We start from the raw sequence: 17,555 nt of genomic DNA on the forward strand, positions 1-17,555 counted from the left end.
GACTCACAATTGTAAGGATCCTGCTGCAAAAAGTTGTAAGTTTTTAACCTAGTGCAGAAAACGATGACATAAAATCACTACTTCTTGCACTTTCAAATACTATAAGCATAATGTTAAAATAACTTTGGTGTGGAATTCCACATCTTGATTTGTACTATACATTGCTAAAGAATAATGCAATATGACAATTAAATGTCAGAATTGGGTTAATAAGAGTGCAATTTCTTCAGTTATCCATTTCCAGTTCTTCACAGTAGTTTTCCTAACCTTCCAAATACAGTGGAAGCAAAAACATAGAAATGGGTTCAAACTGCAAACAGGCTGTATATGACGCAGTTACTTGACACACCCATATCTCCAGAGTCAAATCCTTGGAAACAATGGATAATTAGAATATCTTTGAATGCATACCTTTTAAAACAAAAGGGAGGAGTGCAGCTGAGACACTCAAAATAGTCACAGTGCGCAATCATACCTAGCTAATAAAAGTTGTTAATTACAAGCTTTAATGACCATTTTACAACCTTGTGCTAAGATAGCAATTGACATTTACAACTACCTAACCCTGGAGCTGGATCGGATTCGATTCAATTATTTCTTGCAGGTGATTAGATGACACTGAGATCAATCACCTTTAAGTGAATGTGCATTTGAATATGATTAAGAAAAAACTGTCAAACATTTTACATTATTTTTCAAGATTAAAGGGTTTAAAAGCAGTTCAGACCTTCTGTATTCTATTGTTACAATTTGACAACCAAAGTAAAATCCTGCATTTCACAAGAATACACAGAATATTTTAAAAATTAGAAATTTCACTGAACTTTAAAAAATTGCACAGGCACATTTAGGCAGCATTCTCCTGTCAGCTTTCTGACTGAAATACTGGACCAGAGGAAATAGTTCAGTGCTAAAAAATAGGAAACAAAAGACCAGATAAAGGGAGCAAAGATAGCATTAGCAGTGTGGGCCTTCAATACAGTTTACTGGTGTGCATTTAGGGTAAAGATTATAAAAAGGAGGAAAGTAAATGGGGTTAAGAAAAATCAGGGGAAGTGAATGAAGGAGCAGGGCAAATGTTACTGGTCCAGCATCTATACAGCTGCCATTTCCAGTCATGAGAAAGCCTGGACAAAGAATTGCTCTTCAAAGACTTATATGCACACACATGAATATGTACCATAGCCAAACAATTTTTTTAAAATACACAATTAAGATTATTAAAAAGAAGTTACTACACAGTAAACTCTTTGAAACAGAACAATTGAAAATGGAAACTGATAAGCAGACAGATGCAATACGAAGCTTACGGATCCAAGGCGCAGCATGACCCCACCCTAAATTTGTCACACATTGGTTCCTACATGGCCACAGCATGACTAAATAAATGTAAAAATCAGTTTCCTTACCTGGAGACTAAGTCTTGTTTGTACAATATGTAACGGAGGAACTAATTCGGGTTCAACAGACGTACTTGATGGAGTTTGCTCAGTTATATATACAGCAATGCTATGCTTAATAAAACATCTAATACACTCAAGGCCTTTCTTGGGTGCTTCAGGGTCCAGATCAATTTCTGATGCTGCTTAACGTATACCTCGTTGCTGTAGCTCCCCTTACACAGCAAAAAGACCACAGAGGTTCTTAGAACTGTTGATACAGTCAACAGTCCGGGAGCATAATTAACAAGCAGCTCAGTGTCTAGGGAGCTGAAATCAGCTGAGTCTATTTCATGAGTGCGTACACTGCAGTTCACCCAATCCACAGTATTGCAAAATGTGAATTCTATAATCACCTCAGCAGTCCGAATCTGGCTGCTCGGATGTGTGCTACGGTTTTAGGGTTTCACAGGGATTTTTTATTGTTAAAGGACTGTACCATATCAATTTGAAGGTGGGGGAGGAAGGGGGAGAAAAGGATGGGTGGGGGAGGTGGATGGAAAGATGATTCAATCTTTTTTCCTCCTTTGGCCCACTGCAATTTATGATAATGGGAATTTTTGATGACTTCCGACATCCTGCCTCGAAATCAGGCTAATAATCCTTTTAGCTGTCATGTTTTGTTAATGAGGTAAATGCGGCTGCAGAATGAAGAAACACTGGGAACTGCACAATTTAATCACAGATGTGAAGCTATTTTCTTCAGAAAGCAGCCTTTATTAGCATATCTCATGAAACATGGAGTCGAGATGTAGCATTTTCTCTCTTCCCTTATCCAGCAGCAAGACTAACCAGCTTCCGCCATTTAAATAAGCAACAATATCACAAAGTGTCTTTCCTAACTGCTGGCCAAGTGCAGATGAAAAATGCAGCATAATTAAGCCACTGCCCATTTGAGCACAATATAGCACTGATATTTGCTGTCTGGGAACTTGATCATACTCTCGCTGTGAAAATCAGTAGTGTGTGCTACCTTAAATAATCTTGTACATTTTTACATTCGGCCTACAGTGACAGTCTTTGTAATAGCGTAGATGTTGCAAAAATTAACCTTCGATATCATAGCTGATAGCTGACTCTGCATTACCAAGCCAGACTCCTCAGGATAAACAGCCTAGCATATGATAGAATTTCGATTAGATGACAAATTAAACTGGAATATAAACTAAATTGGTGGGATTTTTCATTAATGGAGATGCACATCATTTCATGCAATGAAATGATCTCATAATACAGTCAACATTGTGATTGCAAATAGCATAAATAGTGTCAATCTGGCTATTAAACTCTAATCAGGGAGATTTTCAGGCCAAATGTGGTATTATTCCAAACTAATTTGGGGTTGGCCAATCAAGCTGTGACTTTCCTAGCTTCTCGTTATTGGGCTATCCTTACATATTGATATTATGGAACGGTAAAATAATAAGATCTGGCTGGGGAGGGGGTTTACATCTGGATATAAAGCAGCAGTGACAAGACCTGAAGCGAGAGCTCGTCTCAATGATCAGAATCAGGCCAGTTTATTCTACACAATCAGGCAACGACGGCACTAGTCATCAAATTGTAGAAAGCCACAGAAACTTCTAGAGACAGCAGCATTCATTGAATTCAGATCCCAGTGAACCATTTTCTTTAACTAACGACTGCACAAAGCTGATGGTTCAAAAAAAAATTAAATTTACATTGTATTTATTTTAACCATTGAACTACTATTGTGGGTAAGTTAAATTCCAATAATTAATTGGGTTAAAAATGATACATTTTATACTTACAAAACAACAGTCTATTAACCTTTTTATACCCAGAAACTGGACCAACGGATGCAACTTAAAAGATGCAGCTCCATAATTTGTGTCCATGTTTTCATTCCCAATCAATTTACAACAATGGTAAAAATAATCTGATTTATGGAATTATACTGTGAATCTCAATGTGCAATTATTCTGCAGCAATGTCAGCACTTTTTCACCTACTAAACCAACAGCATTGTCAGAATGATAGGTTTATGTTTTTAAAAGACAGGTTCAGCATATCTTGTGAAACACAACACATTGGTTTTAGGGAGCATAAGAGCATAATTTAATTTCAGGGTTCGGACAGTAATGAACAGCTCTCAGAATTCATGGCTTCATCTGAACCCTTGGTTTAAATTACAGCCTCATTATTCAATCCTAGCCAATCTATGTGGTTGTCATTGTACATTGCGAAAGACATAAAATTCCTTTTAATCTAAATCAACAAACTTGAAAATAAGAGCAGAATTTCTGCAATCATAATACCAACCGTTATAACTGACAATACACTTAACATTTTAAAAAAATACTTGTGAAGTCAGACTTTATATTTCCAGCATAACATTTGGCTGCTTCTTAGGATTCACAAAGATAGGTCCGTATTGTCAGCCATTTTGCAAATATGGAAGCTTTGGCTTTGTAAAGTGAAAATAGGATGAGCTTTAATTTGATTCTAAATGTTTGCCATTTAAATATTTTACATATCGTCGAGCTCCAGGATAAATGGCATCTTTAGAACTCACATAAAGCCTGCGGAGCTTATGATTTATAATGTTTGCTGGGAGGGGCAGGCAAGGATGTGCAGAGAGTGACCGGGTGATATCAGCTAATATCCTGCTTCTTCGTCTCGAACGTCTGTTTTGATCCAGTCAAGATCAATGAAATACAGCTTTCTATCTCAGCAATCAAGTGGGCACAACATTAGTGTGGCACGGTAGCACAGTGGTTAGCACTGCTGCTCCACAGCACCCAAGGACCCGGGTTCGATTCCCAGCTTGGGTCACTCTGTGCGGAGTCTGCACGTTCACTCTATGTCTGCGTGGGGTTCCTCCGGATGCTCCGGTTTCCTCTCACAAGTCCCGAAAGACATGCTGTTAGGTGAATTGGAATTCGGAATTCTCCCTGTGTACCCGAACAGGCGCCGGAGTGTGGTGACTAGGGGATTTTCACAGTACCTTTATTGCATTGTTAATGTAAGCCTACTTGTGATACTAATAATGATTATTATTACATAGTCTTTTACTCGTTCCTTCAGGAGATAATGCTGTGCAAGATATGTCACTGATATTAGATGATCAAATGCAGTTCTGCTATGGCACACAAGGCTCACCTTACTTGCTGCTGCCCCATCAGTGTTCAATGCTAATACTAGGTATCCAAAAAAGAACACATTCCCCAGAAGAGGTATCCCTCCTCATGTTGAGAATGGGAAAAAAACATTTTCTCAGAATCAAATATCAATCACAGATTCAGTAAGCAGTGATGTGGAGATGCCGGCGCTAGACTGGGGTGGGCACAGTAAGAAGTCTCACAGCACCAGGTTAAAGGCCAACAGGTTTATTTGAAATCGCAAGCTTTCAGAGCGCTGCTCCTTCATCGGGTGAAGTCACTTTGGAGCAGCGCTCAGAAAGCTTGCGATTTCAAAGAAAGCTGTTGGACTTTAACCTCGTGCTGTGAGACTCAGTAAGCAGTAACAGGGGTAAATAATTTGTGGCAAAGCTGCTCTCCAGGTTATAACAACGTGAGTAGTGATGAGGATTAGGCTTGCCTTTCGTAATTCTATAGTATGATAGAGGAACATTTTACCATTTATAGAGATTACAAAATGTGCAATTATGTCAGGTTCAGCAGCCTATTGGAAGTAACTTCAGAAATTAGAACCCTATCCCCTCCATTCTAACAACTAGCACAAGCAACCCTGAGCTACAGGGAGGTGAGGTTGCAGGGCAAGGAAGTGGGTGACATACGTTTCTACATGGTCCTTTCATCTCTAGAAGCTGGCAAAGAGAAACATGAGAGAATGACAAACTCAACAGTGGCTATCACTGCTGCCTCCCAGCGTCAGGGACTCTGGTTCAATTCTGGCCTTGGGTAACTGTCGGTGTGCAGCTTGCCTCCCAGTGTCTGTGTGGGTTTCCTCCAGGTGCTCTGGTTTCTTCCCACAGTCCAAAGCTGTGCAGGTTAGGTGGATTGGCCATGCTAAATTGCCCCATAGTGTCCAAAGATATGCGGGTTGGATGGGGTTGTGGGGATTGGGCAAGGGAGTGGGTCTGGGTGGAGTGCTCTTCCAGAAGATCGGTGCAGACGCGATGGGCCGAATGGTCTCCTTCTGCACTGTAGAGATTCTATGTAATTCATACTGCTATTACATCCATGCCAGCACAAGGCCAGAGGGTTGCAAATTCGCAAAAACCCTGCTTCAAAGAAAATGTTTTGTTTCTTTTCCTTTGCACTACTGAAATAGGTTAGCACATGCAAGCTGAATAATACATTATGAAAACTATTCAGGTTTCATTCAATGGAATTTGAGGATGAGACAAAGAGCATTAGTATGCATAATGATTAAAAAGTCACAGCATCTCTCTCAAATTAAGGAAGCTCGTTAAATTTAGGAAAATGTTCGTCAAATATTAAACTCGACTGGCATTAATTTCCCCTCTATTGCTAGATTCCAAGCCAATGACACAGCAACTTTTGTCATCCTGCAGCTGAGCAAGTTCATGTTCCAGTACAAAGCATGTCTGTCTGAACATCCACGCCAGCAACTAATGAACTGACCTGGCAGCAGCTTTAGGCTACCATTAAGTTATTAGCATGAATTTAAAAACACTCCCACCCCCACCCATCTCCATTTTCTCTACATACTGTGGGTAATACTATCCTTCTGGCTTTTTCCACCATCTCCGATACATCATCTGCCTCAATCCCTATTAGCAAGATTTTTTTCCGTCCCTTGTGATTTATTAAAGGCTTGAGGGCAAGGTCGATGCAGCCACTCTTTGTGTGACCTGCTGATAGTGTCTTTTCACCATTGTAAATCCCACATAATCATATTATACCATCAAAGGCAGCTTACTTAAGCAATAGGCAAAAGGCCGACATCCCATTTGCAATCTACTCTGAGGCAGCAGCCCATGACAGGCATCGGCAGCTCACACCATTTCCAGTTATGGTTTGCCTCACTACTGCATTTTAATATGCAGTCCAGTTATGAGGAGATTGCCTCTCACTGTAGACGCTTATAGAAGCTATGGAAAATTCAAAACTCATGTCTGCACCAAAAGTCTCATGCTTATTAATCAGCCACACCAGAATAATCCAAGTACCGTTAATGCAACAAAACTGTAGAGATTCATCAATAGGCTTCCTTACTTTCAAAATGAATGAAGAACATTATTGTAGACTCACATCAAACCAGAGACAGATGTAGATATTTTGGCTGTATGTTTGAGAGGTTTAGTGTACGTCATAGAAATATATTTTTAGAAAAACATACTGAGGATGGCTGGAGAAATCCTTGGTGATGCCAGAATTTGCTTATACAATCCCCCCATTCCCCTTCGGCACAATAACCCCTTCCGTAAAGTTCCTGATAAACTGTTATTGAGAAGAAATTGGGGGCTCCTTGCACATGAATCACAAGGTTAATATTAGATACAGCAATTAAGTAAATGGTATGCTACACTCCTATGGTGGCATCCTTCTATCTATGCGAGATGATGGATCTCACCGCGCTGAGGACTCGGGTTCAAATCCCAGCCCTAGGTAGCTGTCCGTGTGAAGGTTGCACATTCTCTCCATGTCTGCGTGGGTCTCACCCCCACAACCCAAAGATGTGCAGGGTAGGTGGATTGGCCACGCTAAATTGCCAAAAAAAAATAATGAATTGGGTACTTTTTTAAAAAAAAAAAATGATGGACATGCAGCAAATAATGCATTTAACTGCCGCTGCCAAGCGACATTGTAGTTGTTATTTTTGGCATTGGCACCTGCTACCAACTGTGTAGTCATTGGTCATCGCATGCCAGCCCCAGGAAATATTGCCATTTCCCTCTTCGGCTAGCTTGTGATCCTCAGATGTGATAGTCGATGTTTAAGGCCTACGTGTTACACTTGCAAACATCCTTGAAGCAGTGCCTACCGGTCATCTGGTTCCACTTAACTCGCCATATAGGTCACCTTTGGGTATATGACCCTCTTCCATCCTGCAGGCTTGCCCCATCCACCGAAGCCTCCTCTGTGATTTGTGCCAACAATTCATGATTTTTGTCCTGCCAGAATATACCCATAATGTGCCGCAAACAGCGAAGATGCAAATTATTGAGCTACTTTTCCTGGTAGCTGTAAGTATCCCTTCTTCACAGCCGTGCAACAAGGTTCTGAGAACACCACCAGCTTGGTGTTATTCCATGTCTATTTTTGTGAGACAACCAATGACGGTGGCTGCTTTCCCTATGCATGTATCGGGTTCTTCATCGAGGCACAGATCGTCTGTCACCGGGAACCTAAGAATGCAGAATTTGCTAGCCACTTCTAGTGGGGCATTATTTAGCGTGATCAGGGAACAGAGATGCAAAACCTTGTTTCATAACCAGTTTTCTTGATGCTTATACTCAGAAGAACAAGTTACAGGCATGGGAGAGGCAGCCAAATGTCTCTACAGCTGAGTTTATGTGGCCAACAGGTGCAACATTCAGTCTTTATAGATTGTAAAGCTTGTTGTTTGACCTGGGATGCAGGTAGACCCGTTCCATATCTTAGGGAAGGCAACACGCAAGAAAAGAAGATACCTAACAAATTGGGGGTTAGGACAGTCTTTATTCACTCCATTCTTCACCCTGAAACTGCCAGAAGTGGATCCATCACATTGTACAATACAGTGCATGCCGTCATGCAAGGAGCGTATGAGACTGAGGGATTTTGGTGGGCCGCTAATTATTCCCAAAGTCTTGCTCTACTGATGGTGTTGAATGGTTTCTACAAAAGTGGAGTAAAGGTGTATACCCTGTTGCTTACACGTCTCTTGTAGCTGGCATATGGAGAAGATAACATCCACAGTAAATCTGCTGGCATAAAATCCACAATATTGGGTACAACTGGTCAACAAATAATTGGGAGTCTTATAAATAGGTACTAGCTATGGCCTTCCCCATTACACTTAAGGAGTGAGTTGCCCCTGTAGCTGTTTGTAGTCTCCTCTGTTGACTTTTTGCATCATGTGATGATTTTGATCTCCTGTGGAAAGGACCTATCTTTCTCCCAATGGAGCAGTAGGTATGGCAACGGATGGGACTTTCCATGCTTGAGCAGTTTGGCTGGGATTCTGACTTGCAGGGTGTCTTCTGTTTGGTAGGTGGTCTGTGGCTTTCTTGAGCTCAAGGGATGAGGTTTCTTCATCTGATCTATCCATGACAGGAGCCTCAGCAGAGTGTCAAGCATGAACTGAGGTTAAGCATGAAGAAATCTTTCTGTAATTACATAGGGTCTTGATGAAAGCACAGTTGTAGTACGTCTATTGTTTTGATTAATTTAGTTAAGAAAGGATTTACTTGCTTTAAGACAAAGGTCTGTTAGACTGATTTCTGGGATGGAAGGGTTATCCTATGAAGAGGAACTTAAAAAAATATATATATCATTTATAGGATATGGGCATTGCTGGCTAGGAAAGCATTTATTGCACACCCATAGTTGCCTTTGAGAAGGTGGTGGGAGCTAATTTCTTGAATCCCTGCAGTTCCTGAGGTATAGGTAAACTCACCCAATGTAGCAGAGATTAGGAGAAATTTTTTCAATCAAAAGGTTGTGGATCTCCAGAATATTCTACCCGAAAGCGCTGTTGGTGTCTAGAGTATATTCAAGGTAGAGATTGATAGATTTTTAATTACTAGGAAAATTAAGGGATATGGGAATTGTGGGAAACTGGAGTTGACAAAGCAAGATCAGCCATGGTCTTACTAAATGGCAGGGCAGGCTTACATGGTTTACTCCTGTTCCCATTTCTCATGTTAAATTCCAGGCAACAAGTTTGTGATGATCACCTTTTTTTTCCCAAAATGGCTTAATCCTAATTTAGATTTGCCCATCAAACAAACCTGCATACCAACAATTGATAATTATTTTAAACTGTTAAGTATAATACAGTATTTAGGAGAGTTTTCTGGATATGATGGGGAAAAACTGAATTTAAATTGTTCAGCCATAACTAATCCTATAGCCAGCAGAAAACTGGGGAATTACTGCTAGCAATCATGAGTGTATTACCAGTTGTGGTCTGAGCACTCAAACCCGAGGCCAATAGAAGCTGCTGCTTCATCCTTGATCAAAATCAGGCTGTCTGCAGTTGAGCCTATCCCACTGCAATAACGAATGTAACAAAGGGACTTAAACTTCAAACTGAAATGTTTTCTCGCGTTTTTACATTGCAAATGTAAACATTACTGTTTTCATGTGAGCCGTTCTCGGTTTCCAACTATTTTGCAACAGTCTTTCATTTGTGGATTTTGTTCTTGAGCCCCTAGCAGTGCAATGTAGCCTCCAAAATTCAAGCACTGTAAAGTTTCCGAGTGATTATTTTTGACCTTCCATTGAAAATGGCAGCAGCCGCAACGCTGTTGTAATGAGCTACAGATAAACTAATATCGACCAGCATAGTTTCACATCTACTTTTTGTACATATAATGCCACATCTGTATGAGCATGCAAACTGAAAGTCCCAGCTTTCTGACAGGCAGTACATATGGTGATTGCCAGGGCCTGGCTAAGAAAGAGTAAGTAAAAATTATCAGTGGGACTGGATAAAGAAACTGCATCAAATCATGAAATCCCCCTTAAAAAGGAGAGTGGAGGATTGTGAGACGGGCAAGGTTGTGAGCAAGAGACGGGCAGGGAGCAGAAGACTAATTACAGAATGTTTTTAAAGATGACCCAGTCAGATAAATTAGCAAATGGGTCTTTATCGAAGGGAAAATTATGTATTTTTCTCCTCTGCTCCCCCTGCCGCTGCCAAATACCTTTGGCAGCAGGGTGGATGGACTGAAAATTGGTCCCAAGCCTGACAATAACACTCTACAAATAACTAAATAAATGAGAGTGGGACTGGGCCTCTAATTTTCCCTTGCGAGGAAGCACATGGCTTCCATCAAGTGCCTTCATAAGCTAATACAATTGCAACAAAGATGGGACTAAATGAGTAATTTCAAAGCCAGACAAGTTGAGATAGCCAAATCGCAACCACCCCACATACTCCAGTGCTGTAAAATTCTTTGATTCTAACTGTGTTTGAGAGATTTTGAGCACCCCCCCCCAACATTGCACAAAGATCGACAGGACTCAGTAGTACACACATTTCCTGTGTCAAAAATGTTCACATGGAGCAGAAATTGGGTTTGCGCTTCTTGAGTAAACAATTCAGGCCAGAAACCGGTTACAAAAGGTGCAACTCAGTTGACAGCCTTCAAAGTCATCTTTAGGATCCAGTGCAACGAGTATCCTACTTTAGAACTGGATCCTAATTATGAATATTCAATGCTGACTAAGTAGAAATCCTACAGTTGGTTAATATTGAATTATCCAGTCCTGGAAGCTTCCAGATTGATTTTTAAAATAGCACAATTATTTGCTGTGAAGGCAAATATACTACTTAATGGTAAGAAACCATAACACCTGTAACTATTTTTCTCAGAATTGTGCAAGAACATTCATAAAACATTTTCCTCTACAACCTTTGAAAGGACTTATTTTTAGAGGAATGGTGTTGAGAGAAGAACATTTGGTTGAAAATAATCCCCTGGATTAAACAATTCAATGTAATTTTATTTTTAACATTGGCACAGACAATAGACTAATTAAGCAATCGTGTGCTTAATTCATTATTTGGGCTAATTTGAAACAAGTTCAGATGGTTCAGCAATAGTGCAGCTAGTGATTCTTTTTACTTGCTAATCTCAAAGTAATGTGGTCACAGAGGTAGCTATTAATACAGAATGGCTGGCACAGTTGTTTAGCATTCTGTCCTTTTACCGATATAGATTTCAATCCAGTCCAGACGGATGGAACAAAAATCCTCTGTCAATTTGCCGTAAGGATTTCACGTGAAGTCAGCTACTGCAGGCTCAACTTACAGAACAAAACCGCCTTGATTTTGCACTGTGTCAATCTCACTCAGAGAGTTCACAGAATAGCCGTTGTCAAAAATGCAAAATATCATACTGGCGCAGTATGGAGTGCTTTTGAAATGAAAAAAGGAAGCTGAAATAAAAACAGAATTGGCTGGAAATACATAGCCAGTCTGTCTGCATCTGTGAAAAAAAGAGATAGGTAAACATTTGAAGTGTAGATCTTTCCTGAGAACTGAAGTTCATTCCATTAAAAAGGTCACTGAAAACAGATCCAAAACATTATGTAAAAACAGAAAATAGAAATGGCTGGGGGAACACAACAGGTCAATCAGCATCGATGGAGAAGCTGCATTCCAGTCACATATCCTTTTAAGAACAAAGAAACAAACAGGGTTTGAACACAATCAGAAAAGAGAGGGTGAATGCATATTTAAGATACCAGTTAACACATCATTAAGGATACAATGTAATTGTATATCATTCAAATAATATCTAAAAAAACAAGAAATATAATACATTAAAGAAACAAGTAGCAAACATCTTTGCGAGCTTTGGTATCCTTCTCTTATTTACATACTCGTCTTTGCAGACATGGCTTTTTCAGTTTTTGCTTGTATCCTGGTGACACAGCTATATGTATCCAAGAGCAATCTCTCGATCCATCCAAACTCTGCCACCAGTCTCTCATTTCGTCTTTCAGTCCTGAATGAACCATCATTTCCCGCAACAAAAAAATTGCACAAAAACCCAATCTCTTGCTTTTGACACCAGCACAAACTATGCACCCATGGTACCAGCTCCATTGCCTCATGATCAATAACTTGAGTGAACCAGCCTGCTTGCGTACTTGGAACATTGTTCAACCCCAAACTAAGCTTCCAGTGTTATTTCCTCAATCACAATGGAGGTACCATTGCTATCTCCAACTCCCTCCTCAGACCATCTGCCACTCAAAAGCTCATTCAGATCTTGCGTTTAAAAAAAAAATACTTTTATTGAAAATTTTTCAGTATAAACAATATAATATAGAACAGTTAATTCAAGTAGCAATGCAAAAATAACCTAACAAACAAACAAGAGCCCCAATTAACTTAACACCCTTCCCAACATTAAATTAAACCCCTTAACAACTGACGGTGACTAGCTCTTTAAAAAAGGAAATGATTGGCTGCCATCTTTGGTAGAACCCTTCTACCGACCCCCTAATGGAGTACTTGACCTTCTCCAAATGCAAGAACAACACGAGGTCACTCAAGCTGAGACATTAGGCAGAGCAGAAGAATGCCATCTGAGCAGAACTCGTCTCCAGGCTACTAATGAGGCAAAGGCGAAGGGCTTCCCACAACGTAGAAGACAAAATAAATGCTTTTCTATTAAATTTAATAGATTCCCCAATGTCACAGGACTTGCTGTCTGCTAACAATGGTGTAACAAATCTCCATGGCGGATATTGGCTGGGACCAAACTTGGTGCCAAATCCACAAAATATGAGGCATAGTCAGAAACCACAATCACAGAGTAACCCACCCTCTCAACCGCAGGGTGGAGACCAATCTACCACAAAAAAGCCAATACAATACGCGAGTACACCTGGTGCTCATGGAAGAAAAAACAAAAATCTTTATCACCTGGTTTCAAAAAATGCCACGGATGAAAATCCAAATTAGGGTTGAAGGCTAGCAGCTTGTTAATAAAACCTGTATTCGTCCCAGTTTGGTGCATAGCCATTAACCAGGAGACTGAGTTGCCCACCAGACACCCACAAACAATAAAATTTCTACCATTTGGATCCACTAAGATCTTGGCAGCAGAAAATGTAATCCTTTTGTTGATTACAATTGCCACGCCCCGGGCCCTACCATCAAAGCTCGAATGTAAAGCCTGTTCCACTCACTCCTTCCGCAACCTTGTCTGGCCCCTGACTTGCAAATGACTCTTCGGCAAAAACACATCAAGATTCAAACTTTAAGGTGAGCAATTACCCTCGACCTTTTCACTGGGCCATTCAACTACCTGACACTCCAAGTGACCAAACGAATTGGGGGCCTTCCACACCCCGCTCAATCAAGAGTCAGCCATTTCCACCAAGAGGGATTATCCAAAAATTCCACAAAGTACAGCAACCAGGCCCACCCAAGATGGTCGCAAAACCCACTAGCAAGACTAACCAAAGAAAAATCTGCCATCACCGTCAGCAAACTAACCTTGCCCCACCCTCACTCTTCCCCAAACAATACCACACCCAAATCTACATTTAAAAAAAGTACGGTGAACATAAAACATTAAACCCGACTTCTAATAAACCTAACCCCAAACAGAGCAACAACACTAAGCTCATCTTTTTTTTTTTTTAAATTTAAAAGTACCCAATTCTTTTTTCCCCCCAATTAAGGGGCAATTTAGCATGGCCAATCCACTTATCCCGCACAACTTTTGGGTTGTGGGGGTGAGACCGATGCAGACACGGAGAGAATGTACAAACTCCACACGGACAGTGACCCGGAGCCGGGATTGAACCCGGGTCCTTGATGCCATGAGGCAGCAGTGCTAAACCACTGTGCATCCCTGCTGCCCTAACTAAGCTTATTATCTAGGGCAGCACGTTGGCGCAATGGTTAGCATTGCTGCCTCACGGCACCGAGGTCCCAGGTTCGATCCCGGCTCTGGATCACTGTCCCTGTGGAGTTTGCTCATTCTCCCAGTGTTTGCATGGGTTTCGCCCCCACTACCCAAGATGTACAGTGTAGGTGGATTAGGCACGCTAAATTGCCCCTTAATTGGATAAAATAATAGGGTACTCTAAATTTTTTTTAAAAGCTTATTATCTGAAACAAGACCAATAAAATGAGCTGCAGGCACGCCCACTGCACAACTCCCGTTAGCATGGCCTTCAGCTAGCAGAGCGGCTCCCACCCAGAGTGAAGAGAAATGCGAACATAAAAGGACACCAAGTATAAAAACGCTTTAAAATGTAGTACTCAAACAGGGAGCGATATATTTTCACAACAATTATAATGAATAGATCAAAACCACCCAGAGAATTAAACCCCCTACCCAAGTCCAACTTGCAAAACATTCAACCCACAAAGAACAAAGAAATGCAAACATGAACATTAACAAAGAACCCAACAACTCCCTATCTCTACATGCCCACTCCCAACATCCAAAGTCTCAAAACTCTCAATTAGCCAGCTCCCAGCCCAGGCTGTTTTTTTTAAACAAAAGAATCTGTCTTCGCCGGCACATCAAAAAAAGGTCTTTCCCCTCAAAAGTCACTCAGCTGCATCGGGTACACTACCCCAAATCAGACTCCACTTCGATACAGGGCCAGCTTTGGCCTTGTTGAACACCACCAGCTTCTTTGCCAGCTCCGTTCCCACATTCTGATGTGTGTGGCCGGATGGTGTGGCCTTCCCATTTGTAGTCGTGACACTTCTTTGCCTATCTCAAGACTCGCGCTTTTTCTGGAAGCTGTGAAACTGCACAATTACTGCTCGTGGTGCTTTGTTGGGGCGGGGCCTATATCGGAGTATCCGGTGAGCTCGATCCAGCTCAGGAGGGGACGACACCCTCCTCCACCATCTTCGCAAAATACCCTGTGAAAGTGGGGTCTGGCAACCCCACAACACGGATATTTTGCCTCCTTGAACGATTCTCCAAATCGTTCACATTGGTCTTCAGTATTTTATTGGCCTCAGCCAGAGACATCCCCACTTCAAATATGCCTCGAAAGAGACACCTCCATGTCTTGTATCACAGCGCTATGCACTTTTACCATTTCATTGGTCTTCTCCAACCGAAAGGAAGCCAGAGCCTCTTCCATCGTCTTGCGGAGGTCCCCCAACACTACCCACCATTGCTTCTCAAATTCCGCTGCCATGGTGCCGGTAAGCATCTCGACCATTGGCGGAGTGGTCAGAGTCACAGAAGCTGCCTCCGCCATTTTCTGCACCGACGAGCCCCAAGAAGCCTCTGATTTTGTCAACCAACTTCGGTTTTCAGGCTTTTTTTTTCCTGGGCATTTCCTCTATGTAGGCACCTTATTCCATTAAACGATTGGGTTTTTAAACAAAAATACCCCCAGAAACTGGGCGAAAAGTATCCTATCGGGAGCTACCTCGTGCACGTCTTCCCCCTACATAACGCCATCGGAAGTCTCACATCTTATGGTTTGATAACTTTAATGTTTTCCTGGTGGGCTTCACAATCACCAATTACTTCCAACATACCAGAACTGTATCAGTTCTATTCTGCGCCAAACACCAAACTCTACCTGTCTTTCACCCCTACCCTTGCTAATCTTCATCAGCTCAGAGACTCAAATTTAAAATGCTAATTGTATTTCAATCTGTTCATGACCTCATCACTCTCCACCTCCTACACTACCACCTGAACCGTGTCCTTTCTGTGACTCTTTCGTCTCCTTTGCGCCATCACTAGAGCTCCTGCTTTCAGTGGCCTGGGAGCCACATTGAAGTTTTCTCCAAGACTACCCCTTCTTTCAAGATCCAGTCTGATGGCCAAGCTTTTGGTCACTTTCTACCCTTTCATCCTTTGGCTCAACATCTGTTTTTCCTTCTTACATTTAAAATACTTGCCGATGTTTTTGTTCATTAAATAAACGGTACAGATTCAAATTTTATTGCCAGAGATAAATAATAGAAAGTGAATTGGGTGGGGTTGAGGAATAGAAAACCTGGGGGCTACTGATGAAATGAGGAAAGAACTGACCTGCACAAAGTGGTTGAAGCCAGTAGTATAGATGCGCTTACGGGTAAGCTATGAGGGAGAAGAGGATAGATAGTTATGAGGATGATTTAGATAAGGGATGGGAGGAGGCTCATGTAAAGCTTTTGGCCTAGCCTAAACACTGGCCTAGACGGGCTGGGTCCAATGACCTGTGTTTCATATATCTGATTCAATTAAAACAGGTTCCAAATTTAGAATACAGCTAAAATCTGAGGTCACTGAAGTCAATGCTCAAATCTTTAAGAGCTGTGTAAAACCAGCACTGTGTGTTTTTGTTGGAGATTGAGGCAGGATACATGAAACCTCATTGCATCTACCAGCGTTGTACTTGACGTCACCGATATGCTGACAGGAATGGAAAATGGTTCATTTCCGTGCTAATGTTCCTCATCATAAGTACAAAAAAACCCAAGCGAAGGTCACCATTTCCACCCTTATCAAAAATTAATTTACAAATTTAATACTGGTTCACATCGTTTTAATTTCATTTTTAATTCGCACAATGCAATGAGTACCCAGCTCTCTTCTCCCACTGTCCCTGTGAACTGAAAAGTATGTTTCAGCCTACAAATGATTTGCAACGTAAAACCTTCCATGCTACAAAATCATGTCAAACTCAGTGGGAATGTCATGCTGTAGTATCACTGGTATCTTCTGGGGTTAAAGGCACAGGCATCTCTTATTATTGGTTCGTTCCTAGTCATGCAGATTCCGTAAAGCAATTGCTTTATCTGAAATGTTACAATGGTCGCCTTGGGCCTATATATGCACATTATTTTGAATCCAGGCACCTATTGCCTATTTCACCGAAATGCTCACAGATAAGCTATTTGGAGAAAGAAAGCAGACTGCGTTGCCATCTACACAATCAGCAGTAAGAATTAATTAGTATACAAGGGCAATGAAAAGCTATCTTTAATTTTTTGAAAATGCACAAATTATTTCCAGTCAGTACTGTTACTGACTCATGCAAGACTTGGAGCATAAATTCAGATTATAATCTGGGTAAATTAGTATTAGTTCTGTGGAGATTCTTTGAGCTCTCATCAACCTCGCGACTGAATATTGATCGTTGATCTTGCTTTTCCAGTAACAACGCAGACTTTTTTTTTGAAAAGCTGCTCGTTATAGCTTGCACGCTTCTAAAGTGACCTTGCCATCATGTCTATGGGAGACGGTCAAGTTGTATTCAGGTGCAAATAAGGCCCAACCCAGCCAAACAATTGGATTAGAGAAATAGTGCTTCAAAGGATGAGTACAGGGGGCAGCATAGTGGTGCAGTGGTTAACACTACTGCATCACAGCACCAAGATCCCAGGTTTGATCCCGGCTCTGGGTCACTGTCCGTGTGGAGTTTGCACATTCTCCCCGTGTTTGCGTGGGTTTCGCCCCCACAACCCAAAGATGTACAGGATAGGTGATTTGGCCACACTAAATTGGCCCTTAATTGGAAAAAA

The 17,555-nt window shown here is 41.3% G+C and overlaps 1 protein-coding gene across 2 annotated transcripts in view; it reads right to left on the reverse strand.

The window, feature by feature from the left end:
- nup93 (nucleoporin 93) overlaps positions 1-17,555 on the reverse strand; it is a 173,824-nt gene that overhangs the window by 58,830 nt on the left and 97,439 nt on the right. Inside the window, exon 1 of one of the 2 annotated variants that reach the window (XM_072518423.1) lies at positions 1,410-1,709. The exons of the other annotated variant lie outside the window; for it this stretch is intronic. The gene's annotated coding sequence lies outside the window, so the exon portion shown is untranslated. Of the gene's footprint in view, positions 1-1,409; positions 1,710-17,555 lie in introns of those variants that run through there. 2 annotated transcript variants of the gene reach the window in all.

The sequence above is a fragment of the Scyliorhinus torazame genome, chromosome 10, assembly GCF_047496885.1.
Source record: "Scyliorhinus torazame isolate Kashiwa2021f chromosome 10, sScyTor2.1, whole genome shotgun sequence".
NCBI classification, from domain to species: domain Eukaryota; kingdom Metazoa; phylum Chordata; class Chondrichthyes; order Carcharhiniformes; family Scyliorhinidae; genus Scyliorhinus; species Scyliorhinus torazame.